Here is a 17,380-nt window from a genome sequence, read left to right on the forward strand (position 1 = left end):
CTATGTCAAATGTAACTTAAAATATTTTACATTTATTAAACAAGAATATAACTTATATAAAAGTAATCAGAAGAGGTATTTGTAAAATATTTAAATCCATAAGTAGATAATTAATACCTATATAAAGCATTTAAAAAAACAATGGATACATTGAAATTAATAAATTAGCATACATTAAGTAATATTTAGTATAAATTAATAAACTTTTATGGGTAATTAACAATTATTTTTATCACTCAAAACAAAATAAAAAACCTAGTCTTAGAGCTGGTACATTACATTACATTAGGAGAAGAGAAACTTGACATCAAAGAATTGTAAGAGTTAGGGGTCTATTTACTAATCCCTGGATGGACATAAAGTGGACAGAGATAAAGTTCCAGCCAATCAGCTTCTCACTGTCATTTTTCAAACCCAACCCATGACATGGCAGTTAGAAACTGATTGGTTGGTACTTTATCTCCATCCACTTTATCTCCATCCAAAAAATACAAATTTGTGCTGCGCTCAATCCTGGTGATTGTAATGTGCTTACCCCTCAATTTGTTATCACTAATTGTCTGTATGGTTTTAGGTACAATATAACCTACACAGGAAGGTGATATATGAGACAATAACTTTTATAGTTGACCAGTGTAATTTATAAAGTATAGTATATACCAGATTGTGGATGAAATAATTCTGTGGCAACTGTATTTTTTAGTGCTAAGCTCCGTTTATTTAGGCAATTTAGTCCAGTATTGTCCATATCATTTCTCAATGTCACCCTTTCTTAATGCGGCGTCCCGCATGCAAGTTTCACCAGATTCTACTTGGTACAGTCTTTTGAGTACTCAATTGCTTCTGCAGTAATACTGTAAAAGGTACTTGAGTCTTCACGGTGTGGAGCACTCAATGTTCATTCATATGGTACACAGACACAGTGGTTTCCTCCGGACTGGCTTCCTCCTCTCACCCTGGCTGTCCGTGGTGCGTCCTGCTTCGGACGTTCCCCGTGCGCCAGTCGGTTCGATTGAGCAGCCTGTCTGAGGCAAGGGAGTCCGGGGGGCGCTCTACGGAGCTGCTCACCAGGCTAACCCCGCCTCATACGGACACTCACCTGTTGTCTTTTCCCGATGATGACCTACCTACAGCAAAACCACTGTGTCTGTGTATCATATGAATGAACATTGAGTGCTCCACACCGTGAAGACTCAAGTACCTTTTACAGTATTACTGCAGAAGCAATTGAGTACTCAAAAGACTGTACCAAGTAGAATCTGGTGAAACTTGCATGCGGGACGCCGCATTAAGAAAGGGTGACATTGAGAAATGATATGGACAATACTGGACTAAATTGCCTAAATAAACGGAGCTTAGCACTAAAAAATACAGTTGCCACAGAATTATTTCATCCACAATCTGGTATATACTATACTTTATAAATTACACTGGTCAACTATAAAAGTTATTGTCTCATATATCACCTTCCTGTGTAGGTTATATTGTACCTAAAACCATACAGACAATTAGTGATAACAAATTGAGGGGTAAGCACATTACAATCACCAGGATTGAGCGCAGCACAAATTTGTATTTTTTGTTTCCATTTGGAGGTTGGTCACCTTTAAGTGCGGCAGCTTATCCGAACAAAAAGGGACTCAGTGCGCAGTTAAGCAAACAAATTTTGATTTATCTCCATCCAAGGCTGAGTAAATAGACCCTTTAATCACCAACAGTCACATTACAGTCTACATAACATTGCTTTTAGCATAATACATAAATGTAAATTACAGTAAGCACCAGTACTTGCTTCTCTGGGGTTGACATGGTAAGTTGGAGATTCCTGGAATTGACTTGGAAATGTTTGGTCTACCAAATTTGTAAAATCTTTAAAGGTCCTTTATTCACAACTTACACCCTGTATAAAATGCATCTTCTGACATTTAGCCCAAGCCAGGGAAATGAGGAGGACCAAACGTTGTTGTCACTTACTCTACATTCATACTCTTCACTTCGGTGGGATGGAGATGCTTACCTAAGGGACCAAGGTGACTCCAGATACATCTGGCGTTATGAATGAGTGCAATCTGAGCCTATAAGCAGGTGATATTTTACTTTACCTGATTACAGATCTTATGTATATATCAATATTCATACTGTATATTACTGATGTTAACATTCACAAAATATTTGCCACGGCTATATTATGAATTATTTTGTTTGATATTTCTAAATGAGTAGCATTTGCAAATGATCTCATAGGTTAGTAATTTGTTGTCATTCAGTTTCAGAGGCAAAATGATTCTTTACCATTCTCAGGAGCTAATGTATTGTATCTATAGACACATCCATCCTCTTCACCCATAACTTTCCCTAAAGACTGTTTTCTTCTCTGTGCAGTTCCCTTGAAGAGATCTAGTCATCATTTGTCTTGGCTGTGGTGCTAAGTATCTGTAAAGAATGTTCTTCAAAACTTCAGTAGAAGAGTTCTATCCCGCCTACTAGTTATCTCCAATAGAGTTATTGGGAGTGACAAAAACTCAAATAACACATTTATTTAGATGAATATGAAATGTGATGTGTGGGGATCTAACGAACGGTGGCTCGAGTCTACCTAACTAGTTTATCTGTCCTCCCGCCCAGACTCCTGTCTAACTACTTTCCCTCTTGCATTAATGACAAATTAACACCATACACCACAGACTCTCCTCTTGCTTGGTACACCAACTCCTACCCTCACTCTCAGCCAATCATCTCCCTCTCTTGTAACTTGACCAGAGATCTTTACTCTCTTCCTCTTTTCCAGCAATCTGTTAACTCAACCCTGTTCTCTCAGAGCTCATCTGATCCCTCATTGCATTGCAAGCCAACACATTGACAACCTTTTCAAACTTTCCATCTACACTGATGTCTAGCCTTCCACCTTTACCTACACTCATCTCCTCTTGTTCTCAAATGACAATCTCTTGACACTTTCCCTTGCAAACTAACTGCATCCCAGTACTCTTCTCCCGTGTGCATCACAAGCTCTTTAATGGCTACTTTTCAACTGAGTGACCCAATTTCTCAATGAGTATCACTTTTTTCTTACTTACCCTCTTTCAATTTGGCTCCTGCACCCCCGATCCCCCCCAACCAAGTCACCAATGTCTTATGTACTAACAGCTACTTCTTGCTTCTCAACTCTTTGACCTTTTAGCCATTTTCACTCCTCTCGTTGACACTTTATACTCCCTCCGCTATTGAGACACTGCCTTAAGGTATAAGATTGACATATAAGGTAGGCAGAGTAAAATGAGACAGGGTCCTCTCTTACATAAGTTTACGGTAATTTCAGTCTTTCTCCTTCATTTGTCTTTTGCTATTTTTGCTGTGTGAGAGTGATTTCCTCATTGTTAACTTGTTTGCAATGATTTGTTTGAGCATGACTTTGACTTTAAGCATGACATGGTGAATGAACCATACACCTACCTACGGTTATTTATTGGATATTATATTGGTTATTATACTATACTTCTTTGTATTTACGTCTTTGCTATTATGCTTAATTGAATTGATATATGTGTAAGCTGACTGCATTGGAATTTGTGTCACCTTATAAATACACAATTATGTTGATATCGCTCAAAATGCTTTCTATAGTGTGCACAGTGCTAATTTTCATATTAGTGATATATTAAATAGAAAATTGCTCAACTAGACCAAGGTGGTATTTCCAGATTGAAACCAAACCTCAATCTTCGACATGTCAAGCTCTGTTAGCAAGCCAATGATAAGAAAAATTAAAATGTCACCTAATGACACCTTTCTTTTTCTTATATGCACTTATTGAATCTATATGTTTGCTACTTGATGTTAGGATGCCAGGCTTCTGTTTAGTACTTTTGCCCACTCAGTGTTAGCTGTCCAGCCCAAAAGCAACCTTATGAGGGTACCTGGTATTAAATTATTAAGAATAATTTATATTATGTATTAACACTAGAACCACTGGATTTTTGTAACCCTCTAAAACCGCCGCCGGGACAAAAATTTCAACATGAATGCTTCAGCCACGGGACCCTGTCAAGTGTGTCCCCTGGCTGTGGCATCCCCCCCCCCCTGTTATTAGTGCCCAGTGCTAGTTCTAAAAACATGGGGAACACCTACTTGTTTTGTTCCCTGTATTTTTGGGGCCAGGCCTGTCTTCAAGAGCCCGAGGCTGCTTATGCCATTTTATTTTATTTTTTCAGATTTTTAACTATTTTATAACTTTTACACTCTGACAAACGCATGGATCTCACTGATCTGTGCAGTCTTCAGTCAAGCTCGTCTATCTGTAGTTGATCTATTTTTTTGTGAATATTTTATTTTTTGTACATTTTAGAGCTCGCTCTATATTGAATTTAGCCTAAATCTGGCAATAGCAAACAAAGCCTTTAAGATCATTTTAATCTGTGCAGTGCTTCATCCAAACTATTTCAAGCAGGACTTTTTTTTAGGGTGGGTTGCCCGTTGTTTTAGGGTTTTGGTAATTTTGAAGCCTGGTGCTTAGTAAATATGTGACTTGCTTGTGTGCTATACTCTATTAACACTGATCACACTTATTTTATTGTCAATCATATTAGAGTGATTTAGGGGAAATTTGTGGTGCTCATTCTGAATATGACATCGGTTTGCTAGATTGGCTGTAATCTTTTTAGATAAATGGATGAGAAAAACAGAATAGACATTGCAAACCGCTTAAATGCCAACTATCACCTGACAGAGGGGGAATATTTTAGAATGATTGCAGTGAGAACACTTAGAATATTAGTGTGTCTTAACGTCTAGAATGTTCTGGTAGATTCCTATACGGTATGCATGCGTTATGGCAAAGATTCCTATTAATTGAGGGTATCCATTTTCTCAAAAAGTAGAGCTTAAAAAACTACTGTAGTTTAATTTCCCTGTAATAAATGGGTGGATTTAAGTACTTCTGGAAAATTGACCAACATAGCAAACTCAACCTTGAGTAAATTTACCCCTTAATGTTTTGGTAGACTTTATGTGATGCAGTTCCAATAAGCACCATAGTGGTAGCACTATAATCTGTGTCAGGTAACTTTTTCTGACTTTTTGAAGAAATTACAGTAAAAATGTAGGTTCCAAATCACTTAAAATACTTTCTTATCTCCCTATGATAGAATGTGGTTCAGTTTGTGCCCTTGGCCATAATCACTACTTCTGGAATGCATTGTTCAAATTATGTGGCATTATTTACTTACACATTCTTCTTGACATTTGAATGGCTCTATTGATATGTACTATCAATATTTTTATCACTACAGAGCTCTCAATGGACTTCATAAAAAAGACACAAGTTAGACTGTTTGTGTTCTCTGGTCTCACCAACAATGAGGAACTTGCTCCGTTCCTCTTCATAGTCTTCTTACATGTCTACATCTTAGCCATAGTCGGAAACATCGGCATGATGGCTGTTGTCCATATCTCATCTAACCTCCACACCCCGATGTACTTCTTCCTGAGCTTCCTCTCTCTGGTGGACCTTTTCTACTCCTCAGTTATAACTCCTAAAATGCTCTCTGACCTTATCTCCATGAGGAAGGCCATCTCACTTGAGGGTTGTGCCCTACAGTTTTTCCTCTTTGCTGCTCTGGTAGTTACCGAGGTTTTTTATTCTCTCCAACATGGCGTATGATCGGTATGCTGCCATCTGCCATCCTCTCCATTATTTCTCAATAATGACCAAGAGAAAATGTTTGAATCTGGTTGTCCTGGCTTTCTCCGTTGGCTTCTTGCAATCATCCTTTCAGACCAGCTGTATATTCAGTCTGCAATTTTGTGGTCCTAACCTTATAAATCACTTTTACTGTGACATGCCTCCACTGCTCAGACTGTCCTGCTCTGACACCTACTCCTGTGACATGGGTATTCTTTTCTTCACGCTGTCCTGTGGAATGGGGACATTGATAGTCATCCTGATCTCATACATGTTCATCATTATTTCCATTCTGCAGATGAAGTCTGCTGAGGGTAGGCAGAAAGCATTCAGCACATGCTCTTCACATCTCATTTGTGTTGCCATCTTCTACATGTCTGTATTCTTCACTTACCTACGCTCTCCCTCCAATGCTTTTAATGATCAAGACAAGATGGCTGCCGTCTACTATTCTGTAGTGACACCAATGCTGAACCCACTTATATACAGCCTGAGGAACCAACAGGTGAAAAGAGTCTTTATACGGGTAGTGCACAACCTTACTGATATAGATACTGTATAATTCTGTCATTTATTATGGACAGAGTCATGGTTCTATCTATTGTTAACATACAGAGAACATAAGATGTAGGAGATTTGTCAAAGCTTGGTAGAGATACAGTACATTGAATACAGTACATTGGAGAGAGATAAACTACTAACCATTTAGCCCCTAGCTGTCATTATTCATACACAGCCTATAACATTGCAGTTAGGAGCTGATTGGTTGGTACTTTATCTCTCTCCACCTTATCAATCTCCAAGCATTGATAAATCTAGCATTTAGTCCAGTTAACACCTAACATGAGATGATCCATCCACGTATCTTAGTTGCTATAATCTAGTAAATGTAATTTGATGAGTGGAGGGCTAGTAACAGTGGTGGGAGGTATGGCATGGTGAGTCAGAGCTCACAGGTAGATTTAGGAGGATATGAGAGATAGTTTTGTGACATGAGCAATGCTTCTGAGGAAACCATTGGGACAGGGCCATCTTTTCCATTGGGCTTAATAGGCTTTTGCCCAAGGACCCCATGATTCTAAGGGTTGATGATCCCCTCTTTGCAGGGGTACCATATATTTTAAAAACGGTCTAGGTGACCAGAGATATCTGACTTCAAAGCAGCAGTCTCCATCCAAGCCTGTTAATTGCTCTTCCCAGCCAGATATCTCTGATTTTGTCTGAGTTAGAGTTATTCTGAGGGTATCTTCCAAAATCTGGGACTCTTCCTTTTTGGTGGAATCTGTTTTTTCCATGCCCAGAACTGGAGATATCGCCTTTCAGCAGCCAGTCTCTTCTCCAGCTCAACACACCTAGTATGTTGTTTTATATTTTTGTCAGTGGATTACTCCAGCTCCTGATTCCGGATCTCCAAAACCTTGGTGTCACCTGATATATAGATATACAGTCGATCCTGGTTAAGTGGTTTCTCACTTGTCCAGGTTCAAGTGTTTGTCTCACTTATAGAGGTTCTCACTTATGCAGGTTCAAGCAAGAAACCCCTGTATGTCCAGGTACAGGTCACTTTAGTGGGGTATCACATTCAGACTAGTCAAAACCTGTACTAATCCCAGTAGAGAGGTTCTAAAAGTGTTTCTCTCATTTATAGATGTTTATAGATGTTAATAAACTTAACTAATATCACTTAAAGAGTTCCTAATAGCAATCGTCTCAGTTATAGAGGTGATTATTCCTAATAATTGAGAAATATCAGTCTCATTTAAGCAGTCTCACTATGATCATTTTTTTGGTGCAAAAATGGCGGGACCTCACAATTAGTCCTAGTAATAGAGGTTTCCCAGTTGTCCAGGTTCGGCTGTAGATATATATATATATATATATATATATATATATATGAGAAAAAATATCTCTGTGGAGTGCTCTTATTCTATAAACTGATATAATTAGATAATTATTGGTGGATGTTGTATAAAGAGAGGATGACCTTACACATTTAGACACCCATATTAGAATCACATATATCTCTTTATTAAAAGATTTAGATTTAAAATGAATTAATCATAAAAATTTATTTTACATTGAAGATACAGTTGTATATTTCAGCATTATTCATATAAGAAATATATATAAAATAAATATAATGAGCTTTCACCCAACACGTTTCATCTATATCGACTTCTTCAGGGGTGTTTTCTAAATAACAGCTCTCTGTTTAAATTGGAATAACTGTAGCATTCATAAAGGTATGGAGTTCTAATTGGACCAAAGTTGTACTGAAAAATATTTAAAACTAAGTTGAAAAACTTGAAGAAGAAGATTATTCCCAGAGTATGATAGCATTTACTGGGGTTCCTTATTGTAGGCCACCTAATGAATTATATTCTTCTCCAGCATGTAGATATATAATTCATTTATTTATCTTGACTCATTAGGTTGGCATTTCCGCAGTTTTTCAAAGTATCAGTGAAGTCCAAAAGAAGGGATCCACTTGTAACCAGCAGTTGTCCTATAGGTCTGCCTGCATAGGGATCCAAATTCAGACACTAACTGACATATAGTAATTAAACATTTCAGTAGTGTACAATAAGAGCGCACTAAGGGATCATACTAATATATATATATATATATATATATATATATATATACTAGTGTTAGCCTGTGGCTTCGCTAGCATGGATGTCTGTTATTGCTCAGTGGAACTAATTTTACATAGACAGTAGTGTCATATAATATTGTGATATTTTATATTGTACACATTGATCACTACTTATCCTATATTTATATAAATCTTGCTCTCGATATATAAGTTTGTTCAAAACCCAAATTAATTGGGAGACTTATACATCTTTTGAAATAATGACGAAGAAGAAGAAGAAGAAGAAGAAGAAGAAGAAGAAGAAGAAGAAGAAGAAGAAGAAGAAGAAGAAGAAGAAGAAGAAGAAGAAGAAGAACATTAATAGGAGAATTACTGCAATGTACTGCATCTGCTGTTTCGTTCCTGGGATTAGATCCTGTGACTTCTGGATATGTAGTCTGATGCTCTATTAACTGAGCCACAGCATTCTTTATAGTTAACCATTCTCTAGAGGATCTTTATTATTATAAGAAACATTTAAAACAAATAACTCTCAGTTCCTCTGTGTTGCCGATTGTGTCTAAATGTGTTTTACATATTGTAATGTTTATAGCAATCAAAATAATGTTAAATGTATGTTGTTGTTTTTGATACTGATTAATATATCAATGTATTTATGTACAATTGATAGATGTCACCTGTATAAATATACCTTTGTTAAGCTTGATGGCAATCTACATAGGTGATTAGACCTAATACAGGTGTGTGTTTCAAAGAAAGCCTGTGATTGGCTGCTACGGACTTAAATATCTAATGTTCGAGTCCCCTTCACTTGTCTTCTGAGGAAACCGCTGGCTTATTAGCGGAGAAACGCATTGAGCAATTTAGCAGACTGCTTTGAATCTGCCACTCATATCTAGTAGCTGATTCAACATCCACTGAACCTGGGTTCACCCTCCCCCTTCAGGAAAAATACGCTGGGAACACTCCGTCACACTGTGCTATTGCCGCTTGACATCTTGGCATGTGAGGAGGCGACTCACCATGGGAGCTCACTGAAAGGCTGACGCTGATGGCCCACATTCACTGCAGGAGACTGCTATCCAAAGCGCCGGTAATTCAGCTGAGTGACAACGAAAACTCTACTCCCGTGGGTGAGAATATATCCTGATCTAGGGGTAGTAGCATAGCTTACCCAATTGGTGACCATAATCAAACTGGGACTCTAATCTGGAACTTGTCCAGGAAAACATATATGAGACGTATTGTCCACAAATAAAATATACTCAATCAATGGACACTTGAACAGGTGTACCATCTGTTTTATTCCTAATATGAACATTGCATGAGATTAATTACCATCATTTGATTACCTTCGATGCTGATATGTTGTATGAACTCTGCTAACATTATTTTTATTATGTGATTACATTTTAATTTTTAAACATATCACCAGCGCTCCTTTTACTACCTCTTAATAAGGTTGTAAGCTTGTTATTTTTTTAGCAATCTCCTGCAAATCAGGCACCTTTTTCTAACCCAAAAAATAACAAGTCTCAAATAATAACATGTGAACATTTAATTACATTTCTAAAAGTGTATCAGCTGACAAATAACTCTCTGATAGAGTGACCATTAGAGTGTAATGGTTACATAAACACCACTCTAGTGAGGTTTGTCTGTTATCTACAGCAATTCTTCATTATTCCAATTTTTATCTAACAGAGGAAAAACTTCTAATACTGTATCTTAAGACCAATATCTGGACATGCAGAATTTAGAGTTAATAATACTAATCTTTCATAAAGATTTATAGACATATGACTTTTTAAATTGTGAACTCCATGACAGTCCTAAGACTTTTTGAATTGAATCAATACATATTATTTTTAAATATTTTATTTAGTTACCTTGTCTTATGGTGCCAGTTCAAATGAAATGCACCAGAGATCACTTCTGGCTACTGGATGGAGCAGTCGCACCCTGCAAGCTCTCCTTGGTGCTCTGACATTGACCATACCTCTCTGAAATTGACCATACCTCTCCTGATATCACAAATTTATGGCCTCCTGTTGCAGGACCCACCCCCATGCTGCTCCACATGCTGCAGTAAATGAGGCCATGATTTTGGCCTATCCCTTTTAGGAATAACAGTCTATGCTCCATATGCCACACCCCCAGCAACCCTCTTGCTCCATGGCCTGTGCCCCTCTTGCAAACCAGGTACTTTACCATTGACACACCACACTAATCACAAAGCTGGCCTGCAACTTCAACTAGCGCATTTCTCCACTTGGCCTGCCTGGCTCCTATCTGCCTATTGGATCCTATCTCCACTGGATCCTTCCATTGTTCACCTTGAACTCCTGGGAACATAAATGCCATGACCTACACTTGAGCTTCAAATGACCTAGGCCATGATGCTGGCATGATAGTTTATGCTCTAGCCTAGCCAACACCCTACATTCTCCCAGGATCCAGGTACTGGCCCAGCCTCCCAGACTTAGTTGCACACCACTGAAAAGCCTGCAGGACCCTTATACTCACATAAATACTCCACAAGCCTATATCTTACTGTTAAAAGTAAGACTGGTTATGGCCTTCATCATACTATCCTTGTTCTGCCCAACCAGACCTTTGTACCATCTAAACTTCTACTCAACATTAATCTCTGCTCCAATGATGCGTCTGTGTCATTCTAATTTCATTTCAACAACAACTGCTTAGACAGGCGAAACTAGTTGATAGCAGAGGCACCAACAACTGTTTGCCGGCAGACACCCGTGTCTTTTTGGACCTGTGGCATTGAAGTAAGTGAAACGTATGGTACACCCCTGACAAAGAACGCTGTTTAATATCAGGAGATACTTATGTTACACAAAGACTGAATATTGTGTTGAGCAGAGTAATTTGGTCTGGCTTGACACTGTCTACTTCTGGAGATACAGGACCTTTTCCCCAGTACAAATTTAATTCTCCTGAAAGGAATCAGAGCTTGCCTGGAGATTGCAGCTGTGGACTTTGAGTGAGTAAATCGCTGAAATAAGCGTATCACTGAATATATGTGTTTTATGTTGGTCTGTTTTGTTAAAGTATACCGGTATTAGGATTCACAATTGTTTAATTTTATATAGAAATAGAGCCAGAGAAACTTTCTTTTATGATGTATGTTTTATACTATATATTGAATAAAGAAAACATATTCATTTGAATATTTTTATTGGATTCATTTATATATTCTAATACCGTGATAACTTTAGTGGGAAATATACAAGATTCACTTGATAAACTTAAGCGCTGGGAGATATTTTATCTTTTTTCCTTGTTTATAGTTACGGAGAGGTTAGTGGAAATCCTCTCTCTTCTCCCTAGCATCTTTAATCTATCAAGTGAGGCATACAAGCGCAGTCCTCAAATCTGTTTTTTCACGTACTAGTATCCACACACGAGGACAGCAGCTAATTTGCACAAAGATGGTACTTAGTAGAGAAGAACGAATTAGAGTTCTGAATGGGCTTATACCTACAGCAGGGATATACCCAGAAATTAATATAGAGGCAACAGAAGACACTTTTTGTGGTCTATATACTAGATTAGAGAAACTGGAGGTACAAGAGAACAAGCAATGGTGGGAAAGTACTACATTAGCTAAATATATTGAAAAACAAATGATCCCGAGAGGTCTGAGAATAATAAAAGCCCCATCATTTATATTGAAAAACAAGGACTTTTCAAGAAGATGGGATGATACCCTTGACACCTGTTCAGTGAATCTGATGAAATTAATTATTGCAGATAGAGAAGAAAGTATTAAGAATCTAGAGGGGGAAATTAAGGATATAAGAAGGAAATTCAAACCAATGGAACAATTAGCTGACTTTAAGATTTGGAAAACCTCACGAATATTAAATTACAGAAAATTGAACAAAAAATAATAGAACAAAAAAAGAAGAACTTTGTCAGAGACTATGAAGACTATAAAGGTGACATCAGAAATTGGAAAGTAGAAAGAAGACCCCAGATCGGAAGGGAGGAAAGAAGAAGACCGTACTTTGATGATCAAAGGCGATATGAGGAGCCATTTAGAAGGGAGAAGAACTACCACCAATCTCGACCACAAGATTTCTCAGAACGACACACAAGAAGAATGTATGATACCGAAAACACTAGCGGGGCGAGTAATGGAGAAACATGGAGAAGGAAGAATGAGAGGCAGATGGGAGAATACAGATACTCTAGAGACCCAACTCAATGGAAGAGGTCAACACAGACAAATACAAATGTGAGGGAAAGAGAAAACCAACAATGGACGAATGATAGAATACAACAAGAGGTGGGCCTAGAAGGAGTGAAAAAGAGGGACCAAGAAAAGATGTCGAAAAAGGAAGAATATCCCACTACTGAGACCCTTATTAGGAGTTTTAATAATGGAAGAGAAGACCATCAGAAAATCTTGGACCTATCGGCTCGAACCCTGATGGAACGTCTGAATAATAGGGGAAGAAAAGATCACAGATTGGAAAATCATGATCGACGAGAAGAGGAAGATGTGGAGATGGATGACACAGAAGCATTTTTGGATGCTTATTTAGAACTGGCACAGAAAAACAATTCTTCACAGAATCTTGGAGCCATCCCAAAGAAAACCCCAGACTCAACAACAAAAAGAAGAAGAAGATGGAAAAGAAGCTCATCATCAACAAACAGGGAAAGCAGGGAGGAGCAAAGAACCGGGCTAAAGAAAAAAACAAAAGAATAACAACAAAAAAGTTGCACAAAGGGGATATTCAACATAAGCGATTATGAATTGACCCCCTCTGAAGTAAAAGTCCTGGAGAAAGGACTTAAATTTGCTCCAACAAACACCCTCAATAAATTTGATACAACAGTAGATCTCCAAAAATTCATTAGGACAATTACATTGTAAAAGTTTTTTAAAAGAAGTGAGCAAGAGAATAATATGGAGAAAGAAATAGAGTCAAAACCATATAAACACTCAGGTTTCAAAAGAAAATCCACTTTTTACCCTGCACAGTTGAAAAGTCATTTACTGAGTACTTTCCAGAAACTAGTGGAAGAAGACATTAAAAGGATCCCTGAGAAGGTGGAAAAAACGGGGAATTGGAATTTAAGCATGAGAGAGAAAAAAGCATTGAAGAGCCTTAAACAGAATGAAGAGATCGTGATCAAACAAGCAGACAAAGGGGGGGGGGGTATTATAATTATGGATAAAGGAAATTATAATATGGAATGTATGAGATTATTGGAAGACACAAGCACATATCAACAACTACAAAGGAATCCCATGGAAGAGTATAAGAAGGACCTGGAAGAATCCTAAAGGATGCATTGGAAAAGGGAATACTCACCAAGGATGAATTTAAATACATATACCCGGAACATCCGAAAGTGGCATTATTCTATCATCTGCCAAAAATCCATAAGGATTTAAATACCCCCCCAGGAAGGCCAATAGTGGCAGGGATCCAGTCACTAATGTCGCATCTATCATGTTATATTGATGTTTTCTTGAAAAAGCTAGTTAGCACACAATGAAGCTATGTCAAAGATACAAATTTTGTATATACTGAGCAAGAAGAAATGGGAAGAAGGCTATTTATTAGCAACATGTGATGTTAATCACTCTATACCTCAATTCGACACGACCAGGGAATAGAAAATGTTCAGAAAATTCTGATAAATGAGTCAAATGTGAAAGAAGATCAAATTGATTTCATATTGGAAGGTATCAAATACACACTGGAGCATAATTTTTTCTGGTATGGGGCAAGTATTATAGACAAACCCAGGGAACAGCGATGGGTACGAATTTCACACCCTCGTATGCTAACCTCTTCCTTGCCCAGTGGGAAAATGAATCTATATGGGCTGATAATAAATACCTTCCTAACCTTGTATTATGGGCAAGATATATAGATGATGTGATTATCATCTGGAATGGACAAAAGTAAGATTTGGAACAATTCATCATAAAGATAAACATAAATGGATATAATCTGGAATTCACAAGCGAGATCAGTGATACCAGTATTAATTTTTTCGATTTAACTATCTTTATTGAGAATGATCAAATTGAAACAAGAACATATAGCAAGGAAGTGGACTGCAACAGTTATTTAGACTTTAAGAGCAATCATCAACCAAAGTGGCTGGCGAATGTCCCTAAAGGTCAGATGAAACGAATACGGAGAAATTGCTCTAAGAAAGCAGACTATGATACATAAGTAATGGACCTTATGAAAAAATTTGGAGAAAAGAATTATAGAAAGAGCGATCTGGAGATGAATAAAGATGAGGTGGATGAAATGAATAGGACCGATCTCCTCCAATATAAAGTTAAGAACGAGAGGAAAAAAGATGATGTGATGTTCCTGATGGGGTCTTCAAGTCCGCAGAGACTTCTAGAAAAGAGTATATACAAGCATTGGCACATCCTCACTACAGATGAGGAGTTAAAGGAAATTTTTACCGGAAAAACCAATAATAATCTATAGGAGAGCACCCACTTTAAAGACCAGTTTAGTGAGAAGCTATTGTAAGAATGATAAGAAGGAAAGAACAACATGTCTAAAGGACATGGAGCCGGGATTCTACAGATGTAACAATTGTGTAGTCTGTAGAAAAATGAGAAATATATCAACGAAACCAACAGTGAAATACAAATCCAACAGTACAGGAAAAGAATATAAAATAAAGGATAAGATCACCTGTAATTCGAAGGGAGTGATCTATCTGATGACCTGTCCCTATGGGCTTCAGTATGTAGGGAAGACCTACCGCTGCCTCCAAACTCGAATAAATGAGCATTTGAATAATATTAGGACAAATAAAGATAATCATAGTATTCCAGAATATTTCTCTAAAGTCCATGATAGTAATCCTACAGCCTTAGAGTTCATTGGAATTAAATTGGTACAGAAATCATGGAGAGGGGCGGACTGGGATAGTGCGCTGTTGAAGGAAGAAGCGAGAACTATTTTTGAATTGGAGACCCTTTTGCCGAAAGGATTGAATATAGATTGGGAACTCCATCCGTTCTTAAAGGAATAAGATATAGAAACCTAAGATTAGGGAAATTAAGTTTTATATGGGGAGAGGGGTAATTACTTATTACGTTACATATAGGCACTGTTTAATGTTGTTCTATGTTATTGTATGTTAATGTGCTACTCTTGGACAACCAGAACGTGATTTTTCTGAGGAAAAAGATGATAGAATAAAGCTAAATTTAAATGACTGTCGAAACAAGAAAGACTGGAGTGCCACATGCTAACTACAAAGGAGGAAAAGTGTATATGACAGCATGATTCCGAATACTATGAGATTTTCTTAATGGAATAGCAGGGGCTATTATAACAACTTAGGTAAAGGACACTGCTAATTTAGTTAAGAAAAGAGGGCGGAAGTGACATTAAGAGACGTCTCTAGTAACTGTGGCAAAAAACGCTATGACGAGACGAGAAGCGGAAGTGACGTGACGCAAGGATCAACAGCGCACAAGGAGATTCCGGTTACCATAGTGATACAACGCTGGGCTAGAAGCGGCGGAGTTTCCTAACGGCGGAGGAGTCTAACCAGAAGTGACGTGACGCAAGGAACAGCAGCGCACAAGGGGATCCTGGTCGCCATAGCAACAGACGCCAAGGAGGGTTTAAAGAACGGGGTAGCAGGTGAATTTGGCCATCCTGAGGAAACCTCCTTAGACAGGCGAAACTAGTTGATAGCAGAGGCAGACACCCGTGTCTTTTTGGACCTGTGGCATTGAAGTAAGTGAAACATATGGTACACCCCTGACAAAGAACTCTGTTTAATATCAGGAGATACTTATGTTACACAAAGACTGAATATTGTGTTGAGCAGAGTAATTTGGTCTAGCTGGACACTGTCTACTTCTGGAGATATAGAACCTTTTCCCCAGTACAAATTCCATTCTCCTGAAAGCAATCAGAGCTTGCCTGGAGATTGCAGCTGTGGACTTTGAGTGAGTAAATAGCTGAATTAAGAGTATCACTGAATATATGTGTTTTATGTTGGTCTGTTTTGTTAAAGTATACCGGTATTAGGATTCACAATTATTTAATTTTATATAGAAATAGAGCCAGAGAAACTTTCTTTTATGATGTATTTTTAATACTATATCTTGAATAAAGAAAACATATTCATTTGAATATTTTTATTGGATTCATTTATATATTCTAATACGTGATAATTTTAGTGGGAAATATACAAGATTCACTTGATAAACTTAAGCGCTGGGAGATATTTTATCGTCTTCCTGCAAGTTGAACTACCCTGTACTCTATAATATCATCTCCTATGTATCAGGAACTGCTCAGTATTTTATCTGCCAAATCCCTGACCCTAACAACTGATCTCTTGAGTGCCTAAGATGGTTAGCTCACTTGCTGTGTATCATGGGCAGATCTGTGGCACATAGCACAAAGTACCAATGTTTGGTACTTTGCACATGCACTGGGCCGTACTGCACATATGCGGTAGAGTTAATGTTTCTTTGGACACCCTACGCTGTAGACATAAAGAAAATGACAGACACAAAGAATTGATACCCATGTGTGTTCAGGGCACTTTACAATAACAAATGTAAAATATAAAGTTAGTATAATACGTTCCTTAGTAGGTTCAAAAGAGAATATATAGTTTGACCCAAGCAGTCCGTCATGCTGTTATCTCAAAAAGGGATCCAGATGGTGTCTCTAGATGGATTTCGTACTCATGAGAAAAAGAGAAAAACAGAAAGAAAAAAATGTGTAGTATAGTCTATGTAAAGTCCACAGATAAAGAACATTAGGTGACTGGTATTCTCCTTAAAAGGTGGCATACCCCACTCACACTATAACAGATGTAGTAATATATATATATATATATATATATATATATATATACACAGAGAGAAAACCACAGCACTCGCCACCCCAGAAGCGGGGTACAGCTATGCACTTACCACTCACAGGGCGGGGTGCATGTAGCCCATGACCACATCGCTCAAATAAATAAAAACAAAAAACCCAGCACTCACCAAAGTAAGCTCACTTATCCTCAACAATTCAATAAATAAATGATGGGGGTTTAGTTAGTGGATTGGC

General features: G+C 37.7%; 1 pseudogene; it reads left to right on the forward strand.

The window, feature by feature from the left end:
• The first annotated feature begins 5,296 nt into the window (after window positions 1–5,296).
• On the forward strand, window positions 5,297–6,242 carry LOC134933949 (olfactory receptor 5AP2-like; annotated as a pseudogene).
• Window positions 6,243–17,380: the final 11,138 nt, after the last annotated feature.

This window comes from Pseudophryne corroboree, chromosome 6 (genome assembly GCF_028390025.1).
Source record: "Pseudophryne corroboree isolate aPseCor3 chromosome 6, aPseCor3.hap2, whole genome shotgun sequence".
NCBI lineage: Eukaryota > Metazoa > Chordata > Amphibia > Anura > Myobatrachidae > Pseudophryne > Pseudophryne corroboree.